The sequence below is a fragment of the Cnephaeus nilssonii genome (assembly GCF_951640355.1).
Source record: "Cnephaeus nilssonii genome assembly, chromosome: 2".
In the NCBI taxonomy this organism is placed as follows: Eukaryota; Metazoa; Chordata; class Mammalia; order Chiroptera; family Vespertilionidae; genus Cnephaeus; species Cnephaeus nilssonii.
Genome location: NC_137073.1, coordinates 7,299,611 through 7,327,607, shown reverse-complemented (window position 1 = coordinate 7,327,607; position 27,997 = coordinate 7,299,611).

Below are 27,997 nucleotides of genomic sequence, written 5' to 3'. Positions count from 1 at the left end.
TCCCGGGAAGGCTGAAAGGTCTGAACAAAGACATCCAGGTAAAGTTAACAAAAAGAAAGCTGGGGTCGTGATATTAATATCCGACAAAGCTGAATCCAAGATTAAATGAGTCAATTAAGACCACCTGGAGCATTTAAGACACAGGCTACTGACACTCTGCAATTAGCCTAAAACGTCAACGATACGTGAGCACAGCTGAAGACAGCTCCAAAGTGATCCAGCACCAACTTCCAGCAGACACCCACAGCTAACCGACTCATGTAGCTCAACTCTCCCAGTCCACAATAGACAAGGAAATTAAAAGTAAGGGTTTAGAGACTGTATATTTAATAAAGCAGTTGTTGTAGTTTTTTCTTAATATATTGTATTGATTTCAGAGAGGAAGGGAGAGGGAGAGAGGGATAGAAACATCAATGAGGAGAGAAAATCATTGATTGGTTGCTTCCTGCACGCCCCCCTACAAGCCCATAACCCGAGCATGTGCCCTAGACCGGAATCGAACCCGGGACCCTTCAGTCTGCAGGCCAATGCTCTATCCACTGAGCCAAACTGGCTAGGGCTGATGTTGTAGTTTTGTATCAAATGCTATAAATTTCATACATCTTTTCATGTGCCTATGGAATTTTCACAATAATGGACTATATATCAGGCCACAAAGAAAATATTAACAAAATTCAAAAAGTAAAAACAGTATAGACCATTTTCAAATCATAATACCAGAGAACTAGACATTAGCAATCAAATTAGAAGGGGGAAAAAACTAACACCCATCTGGGTTGGGGAGAAGTGTGAAGAGAGAGAGAGAGAGAGAGAGAGAGAGAGAGAGAGAGAGAGAAGAGATCAAAGCAAAATGATAAGCCAAACTTTCTTAATATCTTGAATAATAAAGTACAGTTAGTACATATCAAAACCTATGCTATATGGCCAAAGCTGGGTTAAGAGGAAAATAGATAGCCTTAAACAAATACATTTGTAAAGAAGGCAAAAGAAACAAATGAATTTAGTACTTAATCATAGAAGTTAGAAAAAGAACAGCCAACTATCCTAAGAAGTCAGAAGGAAGAAAATAATAAAGAAATTAATGAATTAGAAAAAAAAAAGTAGAGTTGGTTAATCCAAGAGCTGGCTCTTTAGGATAGGGTTGGTTAGAGTAAAACATAAACCACCAAGTGGACTAATTAGGAAAAGGGGGAAAGCCCCCCAAATAGAGGAAATTGAAAGTACAGTACCTAGCAAAACTGTGCCATTAAATTTGGAAATATGAATGAAAAAGATGATTTTCTAGAGACATATAAATAACTGTACCAAAATAAACACAATGTTAGAAATCTTAAAACAGTAAGCGGGAACAAAACTGAAAATGTTATCAACCAGCTCCCTATGAGGAATCCACCAGACCCAGAGGGCTTCACAGAGGCATTCTCCTAAACAGCCAAGAAATAAACAATTCTGCCCCTGTATAAATTCTATATGTATAAGAGAAGTAAAGAACACTCATATGTTCTGTGAAAGACACACCAAAACTGAAAAATCATTGCACAAAAACTATATACCAAGCTCATTGATAAACATCATCTATACTAATAAAAGGGTAATATGCAATTGGTCACGACATCCTCACTTTAACAACCAAACAGCAGGCTGCATGGGGCGACAAGGCCGGCAGGGGGGTTAGCGAGGGATGACCAAACAACTGACCAGCAGGCTGCGTGGGGCAACCAGGCCGGCAGGGGGGGTATTGAGGGGCAACCAGGCCGGCAGGCAGAGGTGGTTAGGGGTGATCAGGCTGACAGGAGGGGCAGTTAGGGGCGATCATGCAGGCAGGCAGGTGAGCAGTTAGGAGCCAGTGGTCCCGGATTATGAGAAGGATGTCCGACTGCCAGTTTAGTTATGATCCCCGGGATTGGGCCTAAACCAGCAGTTGGACATCCCCCGAGGGGTCCCGGATTGAGGAGGGTGCAGGCTGGGCTGAGGGGACCCACCTCCCCCCCTGTGCACGAATTTTATGCACCGGGCTCTAGTCTATATATATAAAAGCCTAAGCAACCAAACAACCCAATGACTGGTCAACTGGTCACTATGAGGTGCACTGACCACCAGGGGACAGATGCTCAACACACAGGATCAGGCTTCCTCCTGTCTGGATTGGGCCTGCAAGGATTGGGCTCCCTCCTATCTGCATCGGGCCTGCAGGGATCGGGCTGAAACCAGCTATCCGACATCTCCTGAGGGATCCTGGATTGCGAAAGGGTGCAGGCCAAGCTGAGGGAGAGTTAAATAAAATATTACTAAAGAAAACCTAACATACTTCAGAAATGTAGGATATGCTCAGCATTCAGAAATCTACACTAATAAAAGAGTTAGATGCATATTGACCGTACCTTTGTGACGCCCACCAGCCAATCAGGAGTGAGTATGCAAATTAACCCAACAAAGATGGTGGGTTAATTTGTATATGCAGGTACTGAGCGGCCAGGGGTGGGGAGGGACGCTTGTGTCGTTGCCATGGCAACAATGCAGGTGTTCCGCACTGCCCCAGCCACTCCAGGCCTCTGGGCAGCGTGGGAAGGCGGAAAGGCAGCTCCTGGCCGGAGCGAAGGTGGTGCTGGCAGCCAGGGAAAGGAAGGTCCATTCTTGCGCAAATCTTCGTGCATCGGGCCTCTAGTATATTAATAAGCATTGTTCACCATGTATCTCAATTCCAAAGAAAGTGTCATAAAATAGTCTAAAATTTTTAATTTCATTAGCATAAAATTTACAAAACATTCTCTGACATCTTTCTAAATCTCATCTGCATCCTTGCTAACTCCCCACCCCTGTTTTGGAAAAAAATATTTCCAAATTTGAAACATGCACTCTACTTTCTTTAATAAATCTCTCTCGAGTTTTATTTTATTTACCTTATCAAAGATCCAGATCAAGAACTTATTTAACATTTGTTTTCTCTATTGTTTAATTTAGTAATGTCTGCTTTTATTATAAGGGCCATTTACCTGCTATTTTAATTTATTAAGTTCTTTGTCATAACTTATTTTTTTAAACAAAAACTTCATTTATTTTTATTTTTTCTTAATAAAAGCATTTAATATTATAGTTTTGCCTCTGATTGCTAGGTTGCTCACATCTTATCAGTTTTGTGTTATTTGTACATAAACAGAAAGTAAAGTTTTAACTTCCTCTTTTCCACAAAGTAATTTTATGGGTACTTTTAAAAATTCTAAGTATTTTTATTTTTTCATTAGCCTGATGTTACTTACTTATAGTTTGTTTTTATGAGATAATTTCACTTGTAAAATTTCTCCCATTGGAATTTGCTTAAGTTTTCATTTGGCTTGATGTAGTCTCTTTATGTTTGAAAAGCATGTGTATTTTCGATATGTATCTATTATCTAACAATATTAATATCATTATTCAAATCCTGGTTTTCTTATATTTTATTTTGTCAGAATGAGAATAGTTTATTAATCTCTTACTCAACGTTAGTTTTGTCAATAGTTCTTAAAATTTTATAGAAATGATTACTTTTAATCATCAAATTCTTTGCCTGAGCCTTGGTTTAAATTTGAGACAATATACGTACACAATGGCATTTCACAAAAAGCTCTAAGTTAAAAAACTGTTGACTCTTTTGAGAAGGGGAAACACTGGCTTTTACTTAAATAACTTTCTTTTTAAAAACACGTTAAACATCCATGGGGAGGGGGGTGGGATGGGAATGGGGGGATGAGGACAAATATGTGACACCTTAATCAATAAAGAAATTAAAAAAAAACACGTTAAAAAGATAATGCATGCTAGTCATAACATTAAGTTAAAGCTGTACTTTTATGAATTTCTGGCACCACAAAATTAAGTTTTTGTCTAAGTTTGATAACAAAGAAAGGCAAGAAACTTTCTTTTTTTTTTTTAATTTCTTTATTGATTAAGGTGTCACATATTTGTCCTCATCCCCCCATTCCCATCCCACACCCCTCCCCATGGATGCCCCAACCCCCTGTTGAACTTAACCATTGGTTAGGCTCTTATGCATGCACACAAGACCTTTGGTTGATCTCTCCCTTCTCCCCACACCCTCCCCTATCCTCCCTCTGAGGCCCGATAGTCCGATCGGTGCCTCCTTGTTTCTGGTTCTGTTCTTGTTCATCAGTCCATGTTGTTCATCATTTCCCCTAGATGAGCGAAATCATGTGTCACTAGAGATGTACTTATAAGAATTGAATGTGCGACGGGCAATAATAGTTATGCTGACAGGCAAAAAATCAGTCTGTAGTGAGTTTCTTTCTGGACCAACAGTTCTTTTGAGACCCAATATCAATGTCCACCAGTTCCTTATGAGTACATGTCGGCACTGACCCCTCAGCTCTGGATGGTGGACAAATGGTGATAATGCAGGTCCGACTCCCTCTGGTTTGGTCTCGGCCGGACCCAGGGGGGGCACGGCTTCACCCGGACCCGGGACCCAGGCTCACCCGGATCCAGGGGCCCGCGGCCTCACCCGGACCCGGGACCCAGGCTCACCCGGATCCAGGGGCCCGCGGCCTCACCCGGACCCGGGGCCAGGCTCACCCGGATCCAGGGGCCCGCGGCCTCACCCGGACCCTTGGCCCAGGCTCACCCGGATCCAGGGGCCCGCGGCCTCACCCGGACCCGGGGCCCAGGCTCACCCGGATCCAGGGGCCCGCGGCCTCACCCGGACCCGGGGCCCAGGCTCACCCGGATCCAGGGGCCCAGGCTCACCCGGATCCAGGGGCCCGCGGCCCCGCCCGGACCCGGGGCCCAGGCTCACCCGGATCCAGGGGCCCGCGGCCCCGCCCGGACCCGGGGCCCAGGCTCACCCGGATCCAGGGGCCCGCGGCCCCGCCCGGACCCGGGGCCCAGGCTCACCCGGATCCAGGGGCCCGCGGCCCCGCCCGGACCCGGGGCCCAGGCTCACCCGGATCCAGGGGCCCGCGGCCCCGCCCGGACCCGGGGCCAGGCTCACCCGGATCCAGGGGTCCACGGCCTCGCCCGGACCCGGGACCCAGACTCACCCTGACCCAGTTCCCAGCCTCACCCGGACCCAGGGGCGCGCAGCTTCACCCGGATCCGGGACCCAGCGGGGTTTCGTCTTCTTGATCCCATTTCCTGTTGGTCAATTCCATCTCAGTAATTCCTTCGGCCATTTTCTCAGAGCTCCAGGGCAGCCGCCGCAGAACTCGTTGGGCGGCGGGCTCGGCGAAGCTCCGGTGTGCCCAGTGCGTGGCAGCGGGCTGGTCCGGGGTGGCTGCGTCGGCCCTTGGGTCTGCAGCGGTGGCCAGTCACCGAGCGTGCGCACCTGGCCGCTTCCGGGGCGTTGAGATTCTTGAAGGACTCGGAGGTCAGCAAGCGCGGAGTCTCCCACCCCATGACTCCCAGGGGCTCGTCTGTCCGTGCTCAGCAGCGAGTGGGGCCTTCCCCTCAGCCGGAGACCGCTGGGGGAACTGCGCCGAGCACGTTCCAGGCCGCCACTGTGTCGTCTGAGCCGTAGTTCTTAAAGTGTGATCTTTGGGTCGCCGGCATCAGCATCATCCCGAGTACCCCTCTCTTTTATTCTAGTTGTAGAGCGTCTGCTCAGTCAGCCCTCCGGTGGTTCTGGATGGTGTCTGCTCCGCTCTCCCGTCGTAGACTCAAAATTGTTGTGGTAGGCAGCAATCAGGCTTCCGCCCTATGCCTCCATCTTGGTCTTCCTTTGTATAGTTAAGTCTTGATTGTTGTTGGTGTCGCTGGGAGGAATTGTCCTCCAGGCCAATTGGCCGTGCAGATCCTCTGTGTCTATAAAGGAAGAGTTGCTATGTAGGAGACAGATTTATGGGCCGGGTCTTGGTGCAGCAAGGCTTTGGCGCTCATTGATTCTGCCTCTGGAATGTGTCCTTTATGCGAGTGGTTGAAATCTGGTGTCATCTCACACCGACCACTAGATGCCCTCGTTTCTGGGTCTCCAATGGTGTGTACGTCAGCTACTACCTGAGACCACTCAGCAGGACTTACGGCAAAAACTGCAGTTTCCTCCTCCTGTCTGAGCATCCCTAGAGCAGTCCGACTAGACCCGCAGTTTATCTGGTCAAGCTGCCATAGGGCAGGCCATCCACATGCAAAAGCCGTTGCTTGGAGCCCAGGTGTGCCTGCAAGTCGTGCGGGGCGGACCTGCAAAACGAGCGGGGCGGGTCCCAGGGCAGGGCGGGTCTCAGGGCGGGGCGGGGCCTCAGGGCGCCACCAGGCCATGGCGAGGCGAACCGCACTGGCTGCAAGTCTGCTTTTTCTGTTTTCCACGTTTCCAAGCCCCCTCATTCCGCACTCCAGCGCAGCAAACACTGATTGCTGGGCGCACCTCCACAAGGAAGTCACTCCCACTCTCCGACAGGAAGGCCGAGAGTCCAGCCTCTTCCCGCAGGCGTCTGGGGAGCTAATCTCCCCTAGGGTTGGAACAAAAGCCACAAGTCCCTTCCCCCGACCCACGCGCCTCCGCACCTCAGCTTCTCCAGAGTTTGCTCTTTCCTCTTCTCTCTTAGCTGTAAATCCACCATTCAGCCAGCTCTCCTGTGGTTCTGGGTGGCAGACGCTCTGTGCGCGGCAAAGTTCCTTTGTTTAACTTTGAAATTGCTGTGCGCGAAGTTCCTTTGTTTGACTTCGCTGCCTTCTTGGTTCTCCTCTCTCAAAATGGCTAGAGGACTTGAGTGTAAGACAGGAAGTCTTAAGAATCCTCTAAGTCGGTGTTGGCGGTCTCCGGGGCCCCGAGGATCTCAGTGGGGAGCTGGGCCAGGTCGGTGACGCGGGTGGGCCCGTCTCGCAGAAAGATGGTCTCTTCCTTCACCGAGAGCCGCTGCGCCGAGTCCGCGGCCGCCGCCACAGCAGCTGCCGCGGCGCCCACGAGCTCATGGCCCCGGCTGCGGTGCTGGCTGAGAGGAGCCGCCGCCCGGTCTGGGGAGACGCGAGCAGGAGTCACCGCGCTCACCAGTCCATCTTTTAGTTGTTTTTCCAAAACTGCCATGCGAGGCAGCAGATCAGCCGTTCACCTCCGCCGCCATCTTGGCTTCTCCCGCAAGAAACTTTCTTAAATTCAGAGATTGGCTTCCATAGTTTCAAGAACTGTTAAAATCTCAAAACAGGGAACGTCTCATACAGACAATGGCATCGGTGAGTGTATGTGGTGGAGCCTTCGCTGGTTTCCTAGAGCTGTGAGCTACAACGATCTAGGAGGACAATTTCTCTTCCTGGTCAGTTCTAATGGACTCAGCCCGATGGACCTTTCTCCTGACTGAAGTCATGTCCTGGAAACACAGGCAGTTACAGTGGAAACAGTGAAAGGCACAGAGCAAACTCTGTCTTCAGCAGTTTCTATCGTTTTTTCACTCAGCGCTTTGCTTTTTATCTCAGCGATGTTCATAACTGTCTTTATCTGTTAGAGGGGTTGTACCTTCTATCGTAAAATAATATTCTGTCTGAAATGCTTGTGGTTGTATGTCCTCCTTCCTCTAAAATTAATACTACTCTTCTGTTTTCTTTATTGTTATACTAGTAGCCCGTTTGCACGAAGATTCGTGCAATAGACCTTCATTCACGTGGCTGCCTGCACCAGTTTTCTGCCGGCACCGGGGACCCAGGCCTTGGCTGTGGCCACCGCCTTCTGCCTTTTTCAGGGTCGGGGCTTGGCCCCGGGCAGTGGCCTTGGGCTCGGCCACACCCAACATCCCTGCTAAGGATCGCAGGAGCTGACCCCCAGTGGTTTCCTGCGATCTTTGCAGGCTCCCTGCTGGTGCCCAAGGCCCGGAAAGCCTCCGCCCCAGGCTTTCCTGGCCTTGGGCTCGGCCGCACCCAGCGTCCCTGCTACCGATCGCAGGAGCCGACCCCCAGTGGTTTCCTGCGATCGGTGCAGACTCCCCTCTGGTGCCCAAGGCCGGGAAAGCCTCGGGCGGCTTTCCCGGCCTTGGGCTCAGCCGCACCCAGCGTCCCTGCTACCAATTGCAGGAGCCGACCCCCTGGTCGTTGCCTGCGATCCGTGCAGGCTCCCTGCTGGTGCCCAAGGCCGGGAAAGCTTTCCCGGCCTTGGGCTCCGCCACACCACAATGTCCCTGCAACGGTTTCCTGGTGGGCGTGGTTGGTGGGCGTGGCTTGGTTGGTGGGCGTGGCTTGGGCGTAGCGAATGTGCGGTCAATTTGCATATTTGTCTATTATAAGGTAAGATTTCTTATGTTGTTTTGACCATCTCCTCTTTTTTCTCTTAAGACTTTGGATTAACTTTGCTTTATGTTTGCCTCTTAAAAACATAGCTAGATTTTTAAAATCTGGTCTAAAGGGCTTTGTTTTTTAATGGGGTGGGTTAAATCCTTTTATTTCTGTTATGTTCAGCCTAATTATCCTCATCATCCTATCTAATAAAAGAGTAATATGTAAATTGACTGTGCCTCTGCTACATCCACAAGCCATGCCCACCAGCCAATCAGGAGTGAGTATACAAATTAACCCAACCAAGATGGCTGCGGCCATGGAGCTGCAGCAAGCAGGAGGCTTGGGTTTCCTTGGTAATGGAGGAAGCCAAGCTTTCCTGCTGCCCTGGCCGGCCCAGGCCTACACTCAAGGCTACAAAGTTTCAATTATAGAAGATAAATAAATCCCAACAAAAATGGCAGCAGCCACAGAGCTGGAGAGAGCAGGAGGCTTGAGTTTCCCCTGGCAATGGAGGAAACCAAGCTCCCATAGCCCTGGCTTGCCTTGGCCTCCACTACAAAGTTTCAATTATAGAAGATAAATAAATCCCAACAAAAATAGCTGCAGCCACGGAGCAAGCAGGAGACTTGGCTCCGCTCAAGGCTACAAAGTTTCAATTATAGAAGATAAATAATCCCCAGATACCAGGGCCTCCACTTGGGTCGCCAGGGGGGCGTGGCCAGCCTGCAAACCACCACAGGCCCCTCGCCTAGGCCACCCCACGCCCCAAGGGAACCTCCACCCTGATCCGGGACACCCTTCAGGGCAAACCAGCCGGCCCCCACCCCTGCACCAGTCCTCTATCCTATCTAATAAAAGAGTAATATGCAAATTGACCATCACTCCAACACACAAGATAGCTGCCCCCATGTGGTCAAAGATGGCTGCCCCCATGTGGACACAAGATATTCACAACAAGATGGCCAGCAGGGGAGGGCAGTTGGGAGGGATCAGGCCTGCAAGGGAGGGCAGTTGGGGGTATGCAGGTCTGCAGGGGAGAGCAGTTGGGGGGACCAGGCCTGCAGGGGAGGGCAGTTAGGGGTGACCAGGCCTTCAGGGGAGGGCAGTTAGGGGTGACAAGGCCTGCAGGGGAAGGCAGTTAGGGGCAATCAGGCTGACAGGGGAGCAGTTAGGCATCAATCAGGCTGTCAGGGGAGTGGTTAGGGGGTGATCAGGCTGGCAGGCAGAAGCGGAAATCAGGAAGGGAAGCAGGCAAACAGTTGAGAGCCAGCAGTCCTGGATTGTGAGAGGGATGTCCGAGTGCCTGTTTAGGCCCTATCCTACCTGGATCAAGCCTAAATGGGCAGTCGGACATCCCTTGAGGGTCCCAGATTGGAGAGGGTGCAGGCTGGGCTGAGGGACACACACCCCCGTGTACGAATTTTGTGCTCCGGGCCTCTAGTGTTTTATACTTTACTAGAGGCCCAGTGCACAAAGATTCATGTAAGAATAGGCCTTCCTTATCTTGGCTGCCGGCACTGGCTTCCCTCCGGCACCCGGGACCTGGGCCTTCGTTCTGGCCGCCACCTTCCGCCTTCGCTCTGGCCCTGCCACCCTTCTGTAGCTCCCTCCACCCCCTGCCTCCGCTTATAGCAGGCGTCCCACCCTGCCCCGGCCACTCTGCGCCTGGGCACACGTGCTGCCCAGAGGTCCGGAGTGGCCAAGGCAGGGCAGAACGCCTGCATCATCGCCATGATGCAAGTATCCCGGCCCGGCTGCTGCCATCTTTGTTGCATTAATTTCCATATTCCCTCCTTATTGGCTGTGGACGCCACCACCTTTATTGCGGAGTGATGGTCAATTTGCATATTCCATCTTTATTAGATAGGATGAGGTGAATGCTCAGTGCTTATTTCTCCCTCTTGTCATTTGCTCTATGAATCATGCCATCTCCTTGGGGTTACAGATTGGTTCATTTCCATTCATTCAGGGACGCATCCCGCGTCAGTGGTTTAGATTGGCCATTCCATGCCTGGTGGAGGCAGCGCGCTTAGGCATGGATGCGAGTTTACCTGGGACAAGGTGGAAAGCCGGTGCTCCCAAGAAGCTCCCATTTCGGGTGCTTTCATACCAAGTCCAGAGGATTCTCAGGCCACTCTGCTGATTCATTGTTTTCCTGGACTTTTACTCAATGTCAAGTAGGCAGAGGAATGGGGATAAGCATGCGTCCATCCGTTGGTGTCTGCGGGCCGGAGGGTGGACTCATCTATGGGAGGCAGAGCACCAGGCTGTGGTGTGGAGAGTCTGAGCCTGGTCTCCGCTGTGGAGAAGGGCAAATTGAGGATCCAAACATTTTATTTCTGCCCCCTTCTCCCGAGGAAGGTTAGGTTGTTTGTTCCTGTCTCCACTTGCTTGGCTCCTAATTACCTCTTAATTGACATCTGTATTTAAGAAGCAGGGAAAGCGGGAGACCAGAGCAGTCAGTGGGTATGGAAATAGGAACCACAAGGACTTGGCAGGCGGAAACCGTGCGGTCAGTGGTTGGATGCCCTTTGGGACTGTGGTGGAGGCTTCTCATGCGGTGGCCGCTGGTGGAGGAAGCCTCCCGAGTCAGTGCTGATCGCTGCTTGGCACTTCCCATCTTCAGTTTCCAGAGAGGCCGCTGTATAATTTGTACACCTTCTTTTCAAATAATTACTTTTGACATGTGCATTAAATATTATAACACTTGTTTAGACACCATAGAATCTTTATTGCAGTTAATTATATTTAATTGGTGTCTTTGTTCATCTTCCCACTCCTGTGAAGACTTCCCCTTTCTTAACTTCTTTTTCCAAATTAATTTTAATTATATGAGTAATACATGAATGCATTCTTCCTATTAAGTCCAGCTTAGCCTATAGAGGTATAGCCACAGAGGTACAGAAGTAACGACTCTGGTGTGGATCTATCTATCCATCCAATCAATTTTAAAATGCAATACTTTTTTAAATGACATCACATTGTAAAACTTGGTTTTCCTCCTCCCCAGCTAGAAATAGGTCTTAGATATCTAACCACATACAGTGGCCCTCAAACAAGCAGGGATTAGGGTACCAAGCAGTACACATAATTTTTTACTCCATAAAAACTTAACTAATGCCCAGCGGTGTGGCTCAGTGGTTGAGCATTGACCTATGAACCAGGTAGTCACAGTTCAATTCCCTGTCAGGGCACATGCCAAGGTTGTGAGCTCCATCCCCAGGAGGGGGCGTGCAGGAGGCAGCCGATCAATGATCCTCTCTCATCATTAATGTTTCTCTCTCTCCCTCTCCCTTCCTATCTGAAAGCAATTTTAAAAATCCTATGTAATAAAAGGCTAATATGCAAATCGATGAAATGGCAGAACGAACGGTTGCTATGACATGCACTGACCACCAGGGGCAGACACTCAATGCAGGAGCTGCCCCCTGGTGGTCAGTGAGCTCCCACAGCGGAGCGCTGCTCAGCCAAGAAGCCCTGAGCCGGCTCACAGCTGGCAAGCACACTTGGCAGTGGCTGAAACCTCTTCCGCCTCTGCGGTAGTGCTAAGGATGTCCGACTGACGGCCCCCCAGGAGCGTGCCTAAGCCATCAGCTGGACATCCCCCAAGGGCTCCCGGACTGCAAGAGGGTGCAGGCTGGACTGAGGGACCCCCTGAGTGCATGGATCTTATGCACCGGGCCTCTAGTTATTTTTAAAAACCCATAAATTAACTGCTATTAGCCTACTGTTGACTGAAGCCTTACCTATAAAATAGTTGATTAACACATATTTTGTATGTTATATGTGTTATATACTGTATTCTTACAAGAAAGCAAACTAGAGAAAAAATGTTATTAAGAAAATCATAAGGAAAATACATTTACAGTATTTATTGAAAAGAAATCCATATATAAGTTCAAATCCGTGGTGTTCCAGGGTCAACTATATCTATTTTAATATGTGGCATAAATTCCCTTAGAATAAATACACCACAATTTGGGGGCCATAACCAGATGATGGAGATGAGGGCTGTTCTGGGAGTGGCCATGGGGAACCGTGTTAAAGGAGCACGGACTATATGCCTTCTGCGCACTGTGCAGAGGTGTGTTAGGGAGAAACCAAGCTGTGGAGTTGCTCGGTTTGCTGCTGTTGTTTTAATTCCCAGGGCTATCCCGTCCAGTGCAGTAGCCTCTGGTCACAGGCAGCCACTGAGCACTTGAAATGTGGCTAATGTGAGCGGAGAACTAAATTTTTAGCTTTACTTAGTTTTTAAAATTTTAAGACAGAATCAGTACAAGACATTTTTTTTCTGTTAAATTCAATTTTATTTTAGGACAAACAAATAATTATACTCTAATAATTGCATTGCATAAGATATTATCATAGTAGTGTAGGGCACACGCTGGAGGCATGGCATGCCTTGCTGTAGGCTGGCCACGTGTGGGTGTTTCTAGGGTTACGTGTGAACACATCAGCAATCTAATTGGTCTCTGTGGACTGACTCAGTTCGAATGACATTTTTCTGTGCACGGATCTAACACTGCAATGTGTTTACTCACAGGATGAGTTGCACTACACCTTTGTAAATCATAATTGGCAATTAACCCAAAATACATATTAATTTAATTACAATAGAATTCTATTAGTTTTCTGTGGGGGAACACAAATGTAAATTTAAAACGGAGACATACAACTGACGTAGAATCAAATGGAGATGCAGAAGCTAGGGATGACCAACATATTAAAGAAAATGGGAGGTGAAGAAGGTACAGCACGGATTTCATGATGAATGGCAATAGCACTCACTGTGGCAAAGCAAAACGAAAAGGCTGTGTTTGTTTTGAAAAAACAACAACACACAACAACATTTTAAAAATGAAGTGAAAATATTGAGACGTTTTCAGCAAATACACAGTGAATTTGATAAGAAGTTTTTTTTTCTCAGCATTCAAAAAAGAATTGGTGTAACCCATGAAAAGATGCCCAATATCATTAGTCATTAGGGAAATGCCATTAAAAATCACAATGAGATGCGGCTTCACAGCCATGAGGTTGGCTAGTACACCCTCTCCCCACAGAAAAACAAAGCAAACAAACAGTATGGCACCTCCTCACACAGGCCTGGCCAGTTTGGCTCAGTGGTAGAGCGTCAGCCCTCATACAGAAGGGTCACCGGTTTGATTCCTGGTCAGTGGCATGTACCTGGGTTGTGGGTTCACTCCTCGCACCTGGTTGGAGCTGTGCAGGAGGCAACTCACCAATGTATCTCTCACATGGATGTTGCTTCTCTCTCACTCTCCCCACCCCCCTTCCACTCTCTGTGAAAAGCAATGGAAAAAATATTGTCAGGTGAGGATTAACAAAAAACAAACAAACAAACAACAACAACAAAAATTGAACATACAAATACCATATGACCCAATAATTCCACCAAAGAAAGTGAAAGCAGGGATTTGAACAATTACTGGCACACTCATGTTAATAGCAGTGTTATTCACAATAGCCCAAAGCTGGAAGCAACTCAAGTTGACAAATGACTGGATAAACAAAATGTGGTCCATATATACAATGGGATATCTAGCCTTAAATAGGAAGGGAATTCTGACACCTGCTACAACAAGGATGACCTTTACAGACACTATTGTAAGTGAAATAAGCCAGTCACAAAAGAATGAATATGGTATGATTCCACTTATATAGGTTCCTAGGATAGTCAGATTCATGGAGACAGAAAGTAGAATGGCGAATGCCAGGGGCTGGGCGGGGGGGAGTGGGGGGGAGTTTGTGTTTCACAGCGACAGAGTTTCAATTGCAGAAGATGAAAAGAGTTCTGGAGATGGATGGTGGTGAGGGCTACACAACAATGTGAAAGTGCTAATGCCTCAGAACTGTACACTTAAAAATGGTTAAAATGGTGTATATCACGTTATATATATTTTATAATAAAAAAGAACCCATGAAAGAGTTGCCTGATATCAGAACAAAATGTTAAACAAAAAATTTTTAAATAAGCTTTTTATTGAAAATTTTTTTTCATAGAGAAAGAAGAAGGGAGAGGGAAGAGAGAAAAACATGGATGTGAGAGAGAAACATCGATCGGCTGCCTCCCGCACACACCTGGACGGGAGATGGAGCCCAAAACCTGGGCATGTGCCCTCACTGGGAATTGAACCGGTGACCTTTTGGTACAAGGGATGACACTCAACCACTGAGCCACACTGGCTAGGGCTAAAATAGGTTTTACTAGGATCAGAGACTGCAATTTTGGCCAGCCATAAAATGACTTGGAGTCTTGTACACACATGCACACACACAGTTTTTATGTTTCTATCTCTTTCCCTTCCTCTCTGAAGTCAATAAAAACATGAAAAAAACCACACAATTTTAATGGGAACATGGTAAAAGAAATTATTATTTCAGTTGTAAAAATTTTTTAGAAAATTATGAGAGAAAAACTAAAAAGATATTTTATAAAAAGTAAATAATCTTCAATTAAGCCACCAATTGCCTATAGAATATAAGAACTATCAAAGATAATTCAAATTTTGAAATATAGCAAACTTCATCTGAGTCATGGCTATGTGACAACTGCCCAATTAATACTTCGGATATATTTAGTCTTAAAGTTCTTCTAAAATTATGAAAAAAAAATTGCAAATACATGGCTTTAAAAAAACAAACAAATTGTGCCATAGATATTTTAACCTGACAAGAATTTCAGTTAGGTATAAAAAAATTAGTTTATTTCATACCAGAATAGAGGCCCGGTGCACAAAATTCACGCATGGGTTTGGTCCCTAGGCCTGGCCAGCGATCGAAACACAAGCATCTGGCGAGGAAAGGCAGGTGACCTCTGGGCCCTGGGCCCCCGCGTGCCCCCCTCCACCTGAGTCCCCACACAGAGATGCGGTGAGCGCAGCCATATGCCACGGGCCAGGGTGCAGCGTGGGCCTCTGGGCCACCCAGTGGCACCACACGGAAGCTGGGCGGGCAGCATGTTTTCTCCTGGCCAGCCTCACAGACCGGCTCCTGCGCGAACCCCCGGGGAGCCCAACTGGCTCCTGTGGTCCCAGCGGCTGTGGTCTGGCTCACCTGGAAGAGGCCACATGGGTGCGGGGCCGACTCCCCATGGGGGGCAGGCTCCTCACGGGCACCCGACACCTGAGCGTGTGGGCTTCCCTGGCGCGTGAGCCCTGGTGTCCTGGGGGAGGGTAGCAGGCAGAGTGAGAGTGAGCTTGGCAGACACCCTGCATTCTCACTGCACCTCCATCCCTGTCACCCCCGCCCCCAGGTAGCCAGTGAGAAGTTGCAGCTCCCACCCCCAGTTCCTGTCCCAGCCTGGGGCCCGGCCCCGATCAGGCAATCAGGGCCTGATGGCCACTGGTCACCGTCTGCAGGGCGATCGGTGGGGCGATCGAGCCCCTGCTTGCATCCGCCTTGGCCTGACACCACCCGCTCACCTGCTCCACTATCCCGCTGTGGTCTCGCTCTCGTTGGGGCCCATCGGGGCCAACAACACCTCCACTGCCGTCTGCTGCCAGTGCTGCATTGCCGATGCCCGCCATGTTCCATGCCACCCCCTGGTGGTCAGTGCACCTCATAGCAAGCAGTGGAACTCCCGGTCAAACTCCCGGTTGAACTCCCGTTGAGGGGACAATTTGCATATTAGGCTTTTATTAGATAGGACTAGTGGCCCAGTGCACAAAATTTGTGCACTGAGGGGAGGTTCCCTCAGCCCAGCCTGCACCCTCTCCAATTAAGGACCCCTTGGGGGATGTCCGACCACCGGTTTAGGCCTGATCCCTGTCGGACATCCCTCTTGCAATCTGGGACCACTGGCTCCTAACTGCTCACCTGCCTGCCTGCCTGATTGCCCCTAACTGCCTCTGCCTGCCTGCCTGATTGCCCCTAACCTCTCTGCCTGCCTGATCACCTTCAACTGCCTCTGCATTCTTGATCACCCCTAACTGCCCTCCCCTGCCGGCCTGATCTTGCCCCCAACTGCCCTCCCCTGCCAGCCTGATCTCGCCCCCAAATGCTGTCCCCTGTTGGCCTGATCTTGCCCTCAACTGCCCTTCCCTGACGGCCTTATCGCTCCTAACTGCCTCTGCCTGCCTGATCACCCCTAACTGCCCTCCCCTGCTGGCCTGATCTCACCCCCAACTGCCCTCTTCTGCTTGCCAATTTGGTTCTGATTGGTCGGTTTCTATGCCAGTCAACGTCAAAAGCTCTGCCTCCTAGGCAACCATTGGCTCCTCACAGTTCACCCAGATTTGTTTCTGATTGGTCAGTTTCTATGCCAGTCAGCATCAAAAGCTCCACCTCCTAGGCAGCCATTGGCTCATCACACTTCACCCAGATTTGGTTCTGATTGGTCGGTTTCTATGCCAATCAGCGTCTCTGGGCCTATCAACGGGGCCTGATTAGAAAAGCAGGGCTGATCAACAGCCCCAGGGGAGGCCTGGAGAAAAATGGAGGCGTGGTTGCTGGCCCGGCTGGGAGAGAAAGAGAGAGGCAAGTGCTGATCAACAGCTGCCACACAGGCTACGGATAAGACCCTGCTTCTCTCTTCAGGCCTCTCTCCGGGCCTGATTCGCAAGCCAGTGCTGGGTCACTGTGCCTGCAGCCGCAACAGTCAGTGCTGGGTCGCCACGGCAACCCAGCACAGACTGCAGGACTGACTTCTGGTTGGTCGAGCCTCTGGTCATGACGGATCCAGGGTTTTTATATATTAGGATGGTGCTCCAACTATGGTCAGTAAAAAATCTGGATTTATTGAAATTTCAAAAGAAGAGACTAACATTTTCCTATTGCCTCCTTCCGCTGTAAGATGTGTATTGAAAATACCTGGGCTCCTTTTTAGAAGCAGATTCCACGGAAAGGATGATGGACACAGTCATATTCGTGTAAATGCTGTGGACACTAGTCCGTGGGGAGGAGGGAGCAATGAACGTGATGATCTGCATCTTCATCTGTGTTCACTGGTTGAGTCATGGGAGAGTTTTGCAAAGATTTACTCTACTGTCAATTCCAATGCGATATTTTCTTGAAACAAAAGGGGTTTTTAACCCAATGTTTAATAATCAAAGGTGAAACATGGCAGTGTGAGCTCTGTTTTCTCACGGATGTCACATTGTATAGGAATGAGACAAATTTGAAGCTCTGCGGAAAGAAAAGCGTACTTGTCACCCAGCTAGAAGAGTACAAGAATTTATACTGAAATCGAAACTTCTCATAATATAATTCAATGAGAATGATTTCATACGTTTCCCAATATGAGTCAATATGCAAAATATTTTGAATTGTAATACCAGCATCATGTAAATTATCCGCAAAACCTACGAGAAAAATTTGAAGAACGTTTTGTTGCAATTGATGCACTTAGAGTTACTTTTCAATGTATCCAGTACCGCTTTACATTCCATGCTAACGACACTGAGCTGACTCTAGTCAGTGAACTGGCAAAGCACGGACGGACAGACGGACGGACGGGCACAGCTTTGAAATGGGTATGCTTCTGCTTCTAACAGTTCTTCTAAGAAAGATGACTTTGCTTTGCCGATGGGGAAGTGATGAGAGGAAAGTGATTGTCTGGTACTTGATTCAGTAATTGGAAGCCTTTTAAGTACGCCTGGAACAACCTGGGTATGAGTCCACTTTGTCAGCTGTAAATATAAATACAGAGCAGATGTGTCCACTGAAAATTGTCGTGTCTGGATTGAGCTGTGCTGTAAGTGTCAAACACACCCTGGATTTCAAACTTTTAAACCAACAACAACACAAGGCACAGATGTCATTAATACTTTTTATACTGATTACTTGTTGAAGTGAGGAAATTTTAGGAATATTGGGTGAAATAAAATACAATATTGAAATTGATTTCACCCGTTTCTACCTTTTAAAATGTGGTTACTGAAAGATTTTTACTTACACGAGTGGCTTACATTATGATTCCGTTGAACCCCTCCCTTCTTGTTTGTCCAACCTCCCTCTGGGAGAAATGCCCCCTGTGTATGGGTCCGACAAGAGGGCAATTTAAAGTGCTGGCCTCCTCTTCCACCTCCACTACGGAAGCTGAAGGAGCCCGATCCAGGCAGGAGCCCTGACCCTGGGCAGGAGCCCTTCCCTGGGCTTTGGTTCTGCAGTAAGTGGTGCAGAGACAGAGTTTGGTTGGAAGTCAAACTCAACAAGGTGCCAGGGGTACTGCTGGTACTAATGGGGTGGGGGATGGGTGTTGCAGAACCAAACAGAAGGCCCACCAGACAGGCAGCCAGAGGAAGATGCCAAATCAGGAAAAGATGGTGCCACGCATCACGTCTGAAGGGTTAGGTAAGCCTCCCAACAGGAAATAAGAGAGAAGGATGAGAGCCAGGAAGATGGGAATGGGTGCCGTGGAGTGGAGCTCGAGCTGTCACTAAGAGTGGTGGATGGGGTGGTAGCTGAAAGGAACCACATGAAGATTAAGTAAGAGTTAGGGGAGGACTCCATGCCTGTCCTAATCAGCCCTTCTGCTAAGAAAACCACCCTCTGAGTTCTGGAGAAACACCTGGTTTCATTGAGAAATAGGATTCTCTGGAACCATCAGTGTCATGGCAACCATGAAGGAGCAGTGGGGGTCCCTGCTGGCAAAGGAGAGACAGGTGTGACCTCCTGCCTCCTGCCTCCTGCCTCCTGCCTCCTGCCAGCTCCCTCTTGCCTCCTCCCTCCTGCCACCTCCCTCCTGCCTCTTCTCTCCTCCCTACTCCTCCTCCCTCCTCCCTCCTGCCTCCTCCCTCTTCTCTCCTGCCTCCTCCCTCCTTCTGCCTCCTCCCTCCTCCTCTTCCCTCCTCCCTCCTCCCTACTCCTCCTGCCTCCTCCCTCCTCCCTTCTCCTCTTTCCTCCTCCCTCCTCCCTACTCCCTACTCCTCCTGCCTCCTCCCTCCTCCCTCCTCCTCCTCCCTTCTCCTCCTCCCTCCTCCCTCCTCCCTCCTGCCTGGGGGAGGGAGGTGGCTCCGTGGAGGAGGAGTGGAGCTGGGCTCTGTTGTTTCCTGTCCCCTCATTCTACTTTCCCTAGAGACCAGATCATGCCATTCCCATCAATGGGATGGATTCTGTTCCCATTTTGCTTTCGATAGAGTAGGAATATGGCCATTTGCTGGGGTTCTTGTCCCAGCATTACAAAGGGTTCAGCAATCTGGAGAAAGGCTGTGCGTAGATTAAATAAGAGTCTGGAGACGAGAGATAATTTTGAAAGGCATTGGGGGTCAGAGGAGCTTCAGCTAAAGGAGCTAAAGACCTAAGTTCTTATTTCCCCTTGTCTCAGGACCCCTGCTTTTTATTAACACAATTTGTCCTAAGGCAAGGTGGAGATAATACACTTCAAAGGGTAGGGTTTACAGAAGCATTGTCAGATTGGGGAATAGCCTACAGCTGTTCAGGTGTTTGGCCAACAGGAGGCAATAACATGTAGATTAAGATGCCCTGAGCTGTCTGGCAGCAAACAATCATTCTATTCAGGTTTGGGGGAAGTGCCTTTTAAGCAGTTCCAACAGGTGATTACATATGTGACTCAGCCCTTGTTGAGCCCCCAAGTTTCATCAACCTTTTGATGAAACTCTTGTAATTATGACATGCTGGAATTGGCTTCCAGCAGCCATTGTCCGGGGTTTCTGTTCCACGTCTACATGGTCCAACTCAGCATCAGGCTGGCTTAGTTTGGGTGTGGGGTCTGCAGGGCCGCAGGCCATGCGGCTATGGAGGGAACCCGGTGAAAGCGAGAGAGCCACAAGAGACCAGAGCACCAAGAGAAAATGCCTTTGTTTCGGGAGTATGTATTCCCACATTTTCATAGACTTGCATTGGCCCTGTCCCTTCTGGCCAATAATCTCTGTTCCCAGGTTTGACTGACAGTTGCCTTCCCTATGTCACCCCAACTTCACTGGGCATGCATCCATTTCCCCTTGTCCAGTCCTTTCCCCCAGTGATCTGCAGGGAATGGGCCAGTGAGTCCCTGGGGGTGCAAAGTTGCAGCTTCCTGGTGAGGCTGCCCAGGTGACATGCTTATAATGTCAGGCCTCCCTTTCGCTCCTTCCCTGTTAGTAATAACTGGCTAATTACACGGAATCAGCACTGCTCTACCCAGCTTTGTTTTCACGCCTAAGTTGTTCAATTGCCAGCACTGTGAGGTGACACATCCTCTGGCTTCCTTAGCTGAAACCACAGGCAGCTCTGGCTGAACACCTGACCCGTGGCCCCAGGTGAGTAATACCTGTTCCACCCTCAGGCTGCAGAATGTCTTGAGAGCCAGGACACCTGGCTTCTAGGCCTGGCTCTGCCACTAGTTGCATGACTTTAGGCAAATCACATCACCTCTCTGGGCCTCAGTTTCTACACCTGAGAAACAAAGGGGTTGCATTGCATTAGTAGTCTCTGCTTTTAATGTTTCCCTCCTGAACATAGCCAGTGGTGTATATACACCTACAAGACTCACACCCATATGAATCCCCTGGGTGCTAACTTCATCCCTCTCTTCCCCACTCAAGAAAGTCTATCAGGCCCTGGCTGGCTTGGCTCAGTGGATAGAGCGTAGGCCTGGGGCCTGAAGAGTCACGGTTTGATTCCGGTCAAGGGCACTTCCTGGGTGGCGGGCTCGGCTCCCAGTAGGGGGCGTGCAGGAGGCAGACGGTCAATGATTCTCATCATTGAAGTTTCAGTCTCTCTCTCCCTCTCCCTTCCTCTCTGAAATCAATAAAAAAATATGTTTTTAAAAAAGAAAGAAAGACTATCAGAATTCAGGGAACGCGAGGGCACCTTTGAGTGTGTTGTTATTAAAATTATAAAGAATCAATAGCCTGCAGGCTTGGTGTGTGACTGCAATGGTTGCACTTGTTGAGGATTGAATGACCCGCTTTCAGAATGAAAAGCGGTGGCGGGGGAGCATGAGGAAGAAGAACTCATCGCTGGGTTAGCGAGGAGTGAGTGTGAGACAGACTAGACCGCTGGTTTCCCATTGGTCTCAGTCGTGTCAAACCTCCCATCCAGCGAGGTTCTCAGTAAGCCGAGAGTGATACAAATCATTTTTATACAAAGTTCCAAAGTGCTCACCAAAGGCTCCAGCTCATGGTCACCTGCAAAGACCTGGACCTGCGCTGCAAGGAGCTGACAGACAGCACGATGTCCCCAGTAGGACCTCTGCTTAGAGGCCTTCACAGGCATCTCTGACCCTGCGGTCCCACCCTCAGCACTGGCTTCCTGAGCCTCGTGTCAGGTGTGACTGCAGAGGTCTAGTCTATTGACGGGCGCCACGCGTCTCCCTGCACAGCTGCCGGTGTCAGGAGCCAGGGGCGGCAGCGACTGAACTAGGCATCTCCCAGGTCTGACGGAGCTCGGCTTCCCACCCTCTGCCCCGCTCCCCTCTGCTGAGAGCGGCTTCCCCACAAGCCTGCCAAGAAGGTCCTCCTCTCTGCTCTTCACCAGCTATTCCCATCAGCGCTGTGCCATCTCTTCGTGGTCACTGCATCTCATTGGAAGAGAAGATCCCTCTGGTCCATGCTAATCCCGCCCCTGGTCCTTTGATTCGACACCCGGTGCCCAGCAGTCATTTTTCTGTCGCCTTCTTCAGCTTCTCTCCTCCCTGATAGGCTGCAAACTGTGTGAGGGCGGAAATGGTGTTCGTTTATTCCCTGCTCTGCTACCTCTGCTAAGGACAGCCACTGGTGTGACAGGCCCTTAGGAGGTGGCTGTTGAATACGCAAATGACCAAAAGACGGAATGCGGGAATAAATGAATGAAACTATCCTTATCTATTGATTTGCCCCGTTAGCATGTACACACGCTCTAGTTTTTCTCATCTTTTATGATAAACAATCACACAAACACCAAAAAGCATTGCCACCCCACGTAACCCTCGCTCAGTTTTCAGAGTACTTGAGCATTGGTCAGCTTTCATCGGTTCCAGTCTCACATTCCGCTTCTCGTCCACCCTGTGCGATCTGGCGTCGGCCGCCTCCATGGGAGTGAAACTGGCCCAGCAACGTCATCGAGAACCTTCCTGTTGCCAAGTTCATGGGGCCAGTGTTTTGTCCTCACTTCATCTGCTGTCCTGACTCTAAATAACCCTAAAAGCATTTAAACCTCTGCCGAATGAGTGCATTGTTCTCACGTCAGCAGAGGGGGTGTGGGGGACAGTCATGATTTCTTAAAAGCACAGCAGTGACAGTGACAACAGCTATAGCTTTAGTTTCCCCAGGTGATCTGATTCAGGGGGACTAAGCAGGAAGCCGTCCGGAGAGTGTGGACATGTACCTGTTATCCCCTCCCTCATCCACTCCACACGCCCGCCCGTCATGAATCCCTTCCACGTGCCAGGTTCGGGGGAAAGGCAAGGCACAGGGTTCAGGAGGGGCCCTCGGATGGCTGTGTCCTGTTCCAATGAGGCAGCTAATGTTTTAATTAAAAGAAACAATAAGGATACTATTGACATGTAACATTCATATGGAAAACGCACCTTACACATGTCCAGTCGGGTGAATCTTCACCCTCGGAACACGGGGTGTTAACAGCCCTGCATTGGGAAGCGGCCCCGACCAGCATTCCCAAGGTGCCTCCCTCACGCGCACAGCCGCTGCCCGCCTGCCTGTCACCGCGTCGGTCGGTGCGTCTGCTTTGTACTCCGTACACATGGAACCCTCCAGAAGGCGCTCACCTGCGCCTGCTTGCTCTGTTCAACATGCCAGTTTCACCGGCCCTGCGTAAGTCGTTTAGATCATTCCCTCGCATTTCTGTCTGAATCCTCTGTCAGCGAAGTCCTCTACCTCCCCACGTGGGACTTTCCTTCCCACAGTAACGATGGCCCCGCGTCCCCATAACGTTTCGTATGCTCTTCTCTGCCTTCTCTCCCAGCTCTCATCACCATCGAACATACCACACACCTGATCGATGTTCCTTTTTGCCCCTTGCCTGGAATGTAAGTTGCATGGAGTCAGATAAGTGCTCAATGAACACCTTAGAACAAAGGAGCCCAGCGCCTTCTGCGTGGCGCAGGAGGGAGCGCGTGCGGCCCAGACCGGGCAGGTGGGCAGGCACTGCGACCGGCGTCACTGAGCCTGAGGCCGTGGAGCCGGGCGGGCTTCCTGCCGGGACACCTGCACACAGCCATGAGTATCCATGTGACAACCCTACACAGAATGCTTGCAAATGGATGTTAGAAGTCTATTAAAATTGAAAACGAAAAAGGTCCATAAATATCTATCAATAGGGACTCCCCCTGGGGATATTGGGAAATTGTGCACTTCCTGGCTCCATATGCTTTTGCATCTTTTGAATTCTTGACAATAAGAGCCACTGATTAGTAATAAAAAGTTAAAGAAAAACATGCCACAACTGAATGGAATTTATTCTAGTACAGTAAAAACTGTTTAATATTTATAAATTGATATTTAAAAATCACAAAGCCCTACAAAATTTTATAAATATCACAAAATTAATATGACAATAATGGCAGAATTGCCTGGCTTATAGTAAGCACTCAAATATTTCTTTAATAAGTGAATGAAAATATATTAATGTTAAATCATCCCTACAGGTCAAATAAAAAAACAACTGCATCATTTAACTAATAAATGCTAAAAATAAAAGCATGACAAAGAATCCAGCAGACACCCCTGATGGCCCGGCCGGCGCTGTGCACAGACACTGCTCCCCGAGGCCGTCAGTGCCTGCCAATCGATCGCCAACCCCAGTGCTCGGACGGGACCAGGAAATGTGTCAGGAGTTAAGGAATAGCTGGTAAAAGAATCTCAGGTCGGCAGTCAACATCATCCTTAACAATAAAACACAGAGCTGTCCCTTTAAAGTCATAAACTGAGCCAGGACGGGAGCTGCCAGTATCATATGACTTTTTTTCTGGAAGCTCAAGCAAAAGTAAACATACACCATGGAGACAAAATAAGGTTTCACTATTGGAAATAAGGAGACAAAAATTATCTTTCCTTGCATGTAACCTGGGAGAATCACCTAAAAACTATCAGAAATAATAAGAGAGTCCCAGAAGTTTACAAAATAAAGGCACAAAGAGCCAGTGAGTGTTTGTGGATGCTGAGAGATGAGGCTGCTCCAACAGAGAAGGCCTAGGTTCGTGAATCAGAACGAACACATCTGGGTGGAAAGCATAGAATTCCAGCAGCACAAATTAAAAAAACAAAACAAAGAACGTTGCATGAAAAATAAATTTGTAAAAATTGGCTAAATATGAAAAAAAAAAGATGCTTAGTTTGTACATTTTATGTTGAATTCTAGATGACAGCCAGAGGCTCAATATCTACCCAGGACAGATCAGGTCTGGCTTCCCCACGAGAGATGGGCAAGACTGTTGAGGCAGTAATAAGTGTGCACGGTGCCAGGTGGGTGTGGCCATACAGCCTGTCAGTCATGTTGTAATAAGTGTGCACGGTGCCAGGCGGGTGTGGAAATACAGCCTGTAAGTCATCCTATATAATAAAGAGCTAATATGCTAATTAGACTGGACAGCGGAACGACCTTTCTGGACGGCCTTCCAGAATGACCAGTGGGCGGGGCCACGGGGCTGCGGGGCCTAGAAGCAACTGGGGCTGCAATGGGCCGAGGCAGCTGGGTCTGTGAGGGCCGAGCCCCTTGCACGAATTTCGTGCATCGGCCTGTAGTGTTGTAATAAGTGTGCACGGTGCCAGGCGGGTGTGGAAATACAGCCGCCCGTCAGTCATGCTGTAATAAGTGTGCACACTGTCAAACAAGCGTGGGGAGGATGGACAGCCGCGGAACTGTGGTGGATGCCGTGATCAGCTTCAGCAGTAAATGTCCAGAGTCCTGTGGCCATCTGTGCTTTTCACACATTATTTGAGCTGAGTGAAACCCTTAGAAGAATTTTTCGCATGTAATGAGATTAATTTCAAAATGTATTGATTGAACTATCACATTATTCTAGGCACTGGGTGTTGAGCGATGGAAGTCCCACCTTAAGGGACCTGAAGTTCTACTCAGAGATGGACACGGAAGCAAATGCAGAACTATCATGGTTTTTAAAGGGAAGGTAAACCTGGTTAAGGAACAGACATGAAAAGGGTGTACTTGACGTCTCAGAGCTGAGGTCTAGCGAGTGAAGGAGTGGCCACGGGGCCCAGCCTGGGCGCAGGGAGCGGAGGTGCAAAGCGAGCTCACGTGCCTGAGTGTGCCAGGCAGCCACGCGGGACACAGGGGTGAGGCGGGAGGGGTCAGGGAAAGTAGGGCAGGCCAAGGAGGGCCTTGCGAATGGATCAGGTGGAGGAGTCTGGAATTTGTGTTTAATGTGAAGGGACAGTCGTCAGAAGGTTTTGGGCAGGAGGGGTAAGGTGAACAGTCGTGGTGAGGAGAGCTGTGCGTGGACGCGGGCAGCCACAGGAGGCCCTGTGTGTCCAGGTGGGAGGTGAGGCCGACTGGGAAGAGGATGGCAGAGTATCCTCGGGGAGGAGTGAGGGGGTGGGAGACAGACTTCGAAGGGAGAGAGAAAGAACTTCTCTGTGGACGGACCCGACGTGGGATGGAGGCCATCAGAAATCAGGGAGAACTTTAGGGTTTTGGATTAAGCACCTCAACAGTAGTGAGACAGTGGGGTAGAAGGTGGTGGGAAGGACCAGGTCGAGGGGAATCGAGAATTGTAGTTCGGACCTGTGCAATTTGGGTGCCCATGAGATACCCAGGTGGATGTGACAAGCAGAAGCTGGAAATGGGAAACTACAGTTGGCATCAGCCGCAGGTGGAATTCACAGACAGGAGGCCAGAGATGAAAGGAAAGGGCTTCAGTGGAGAGCTGTGGAGGTCAGACCTGGACCCTCGCACTCCGGTGTGTAGGGGGAGACGGAGGAGGGCCGGGAGGGAGCAGGAGGCAGATGAGAGTGGATGCCTTGGAGCGCGAGAGGAGAATGTGGTTAATTGGTTAATTGTGCCAAACGCTACTGCTGTGAGGCTAAGAAAGGTGCCAGGGAGCCTTGGCCATTGGACGGAGGTTTCATGAAAATGTGGTTGGAGTGGGCAGTTGTGGAGGTCTACACACTGTATGTTTAAATGTTTAAATGCCGCCCATTGAGGAAACTGCTAAGTAAGATATGATCTTTCTCCCTTGACAAACATATAGTCATCAACCACAAAAAGTTGAGTTTAAATTTAGAATTCTCCCTTGCATTCCTCACCAGAGTGAATTGGCATAGAGAGAACCGCGGCCCTGACCCGCCTCCCTCCCTCCAGAGTGAACTCCCAGCTGCACCTACACCCCTCCCCCAGCCCTCCAAGCCAGCACAGCCCTCGCTCAGGGTAGATACACACTCTGCATCCCATACCCGGCATCCCACATCCCACATCCTGGGCTCTAAGGAACAGCCCTCGTAGGCCCTGGGGGCTGCTGCAGGGCCATTTAAAGAGGGAATTCCAGGGATCTAGGCACCCTGAGTGAGGGCTGGGGAGGGGGGCAGCACAGCTGGGGAGGTGGAATGGGGCCCTCTACACCATGGGGCCTGGGGCAGTACTGAAGCGGGTGAAGAGAGAATGGGGGAGAAGAGAGAATGTGGGAGAAGAGAGAATGGGGGAGAATAAAAAATGGGGGTATGAAGAGAGAATGGGGAAATGAAGAGAGAATGGAGAAAAGAGAATGGGCGAGAAGAGAGGATGGGGGAGAAGAGAGGATGGGGGAGAAAAGAGAATGGGGGGGAAGAGAGGATGGGGGAGAAGAGAGAATGGGGGGAAGAGAGGATGGGGGAGAAGAGAGGATGGGGGAGAAGAGAGGATGGGGAGAAGAGAGGATGGGGAGAAGAGAGGATGTGGGAGAAGAGAGGATGGGGGAGAAGAGAGAATGGGGGAGAAGAGAGGATGGGGGAGAAGAGAGGATGGGGGAGAAGAGAGAATGGGGGAGAAGAGAGGATGGGGAGAAGAGAGGATGGGGGAGAAGAGAGAATGGGGGAGAAGAGAGGATGGGGGAGAAGAGAGAATGGGGGAGAAGAGAGGACGGGGGAGAAGAGAGGACGGGGGAGAAGAGAGGACGGGGGAGAAGAGAGGATGGGGGAGAAGAGAGGATGGGGGAGAAGAGAGGATGCGGGAGAAGAGAGGATGGGGGAGAAGACAGGATAAGGGAGAAGAGAGGATGGGGGAAGAGAGGATGGGGGAGAAGAGAGGATGGGGGAGAAGAGAGGACGGGGGAGAAGAGAGGACGGGGGAGAAGAGAGGATGGGGAGAAGAGAGGATGTGGGAGAAGAGAGGATGGGGGAGAAGAGAGAATGGGGGAGAAGAGAGGATGGGGGAGAAGAGAGGATGGGGGAGAAGAGAGAATGGGGGAGAAGAGAGGATGGGGAGAAGAGAGGATGGGGGAGAAGAGAGAATGGGGGAGAAGAGAGGATGGGGGAGAAGAGAGAATGGGGGAGAAGAGAGGACGGGGGAGAAGAGAGGATGGGGGAGAAGAGAGGATGCGGGAGAAGAGAGGATGGGGGAGAAGACAGGATAAGGGAGAAGAGAGGATGGGGGAAGAGAGGATGGGGGAGAAGAGAGGATGGGGGAGAAGACAGGATAAGGGAGAAGAGAGGATGGGGGAGAAGAGAGGATGGGGGAGAAGAGAGAATGGGGGAGAAGAGAGGACGGGGGAGAAGAGAGGATGGGGGAGAAGAGAGGATGGGGGAGAAGAGAGGATGCGGGAGAAGAGAGGATGGGGGAGAAGACAGGATAAGGGAGAAGAGAGGATGGGGGAAGAGAGGATGGGGGAGAAGAGAGGACGGGGGAGAAGAGAGGATGGGGGAGAAGAGAGGATGCGGGAGAAGAGAGGATGGGGGAGAAGAGAGAATGGGGGAGAAGAGAGGAC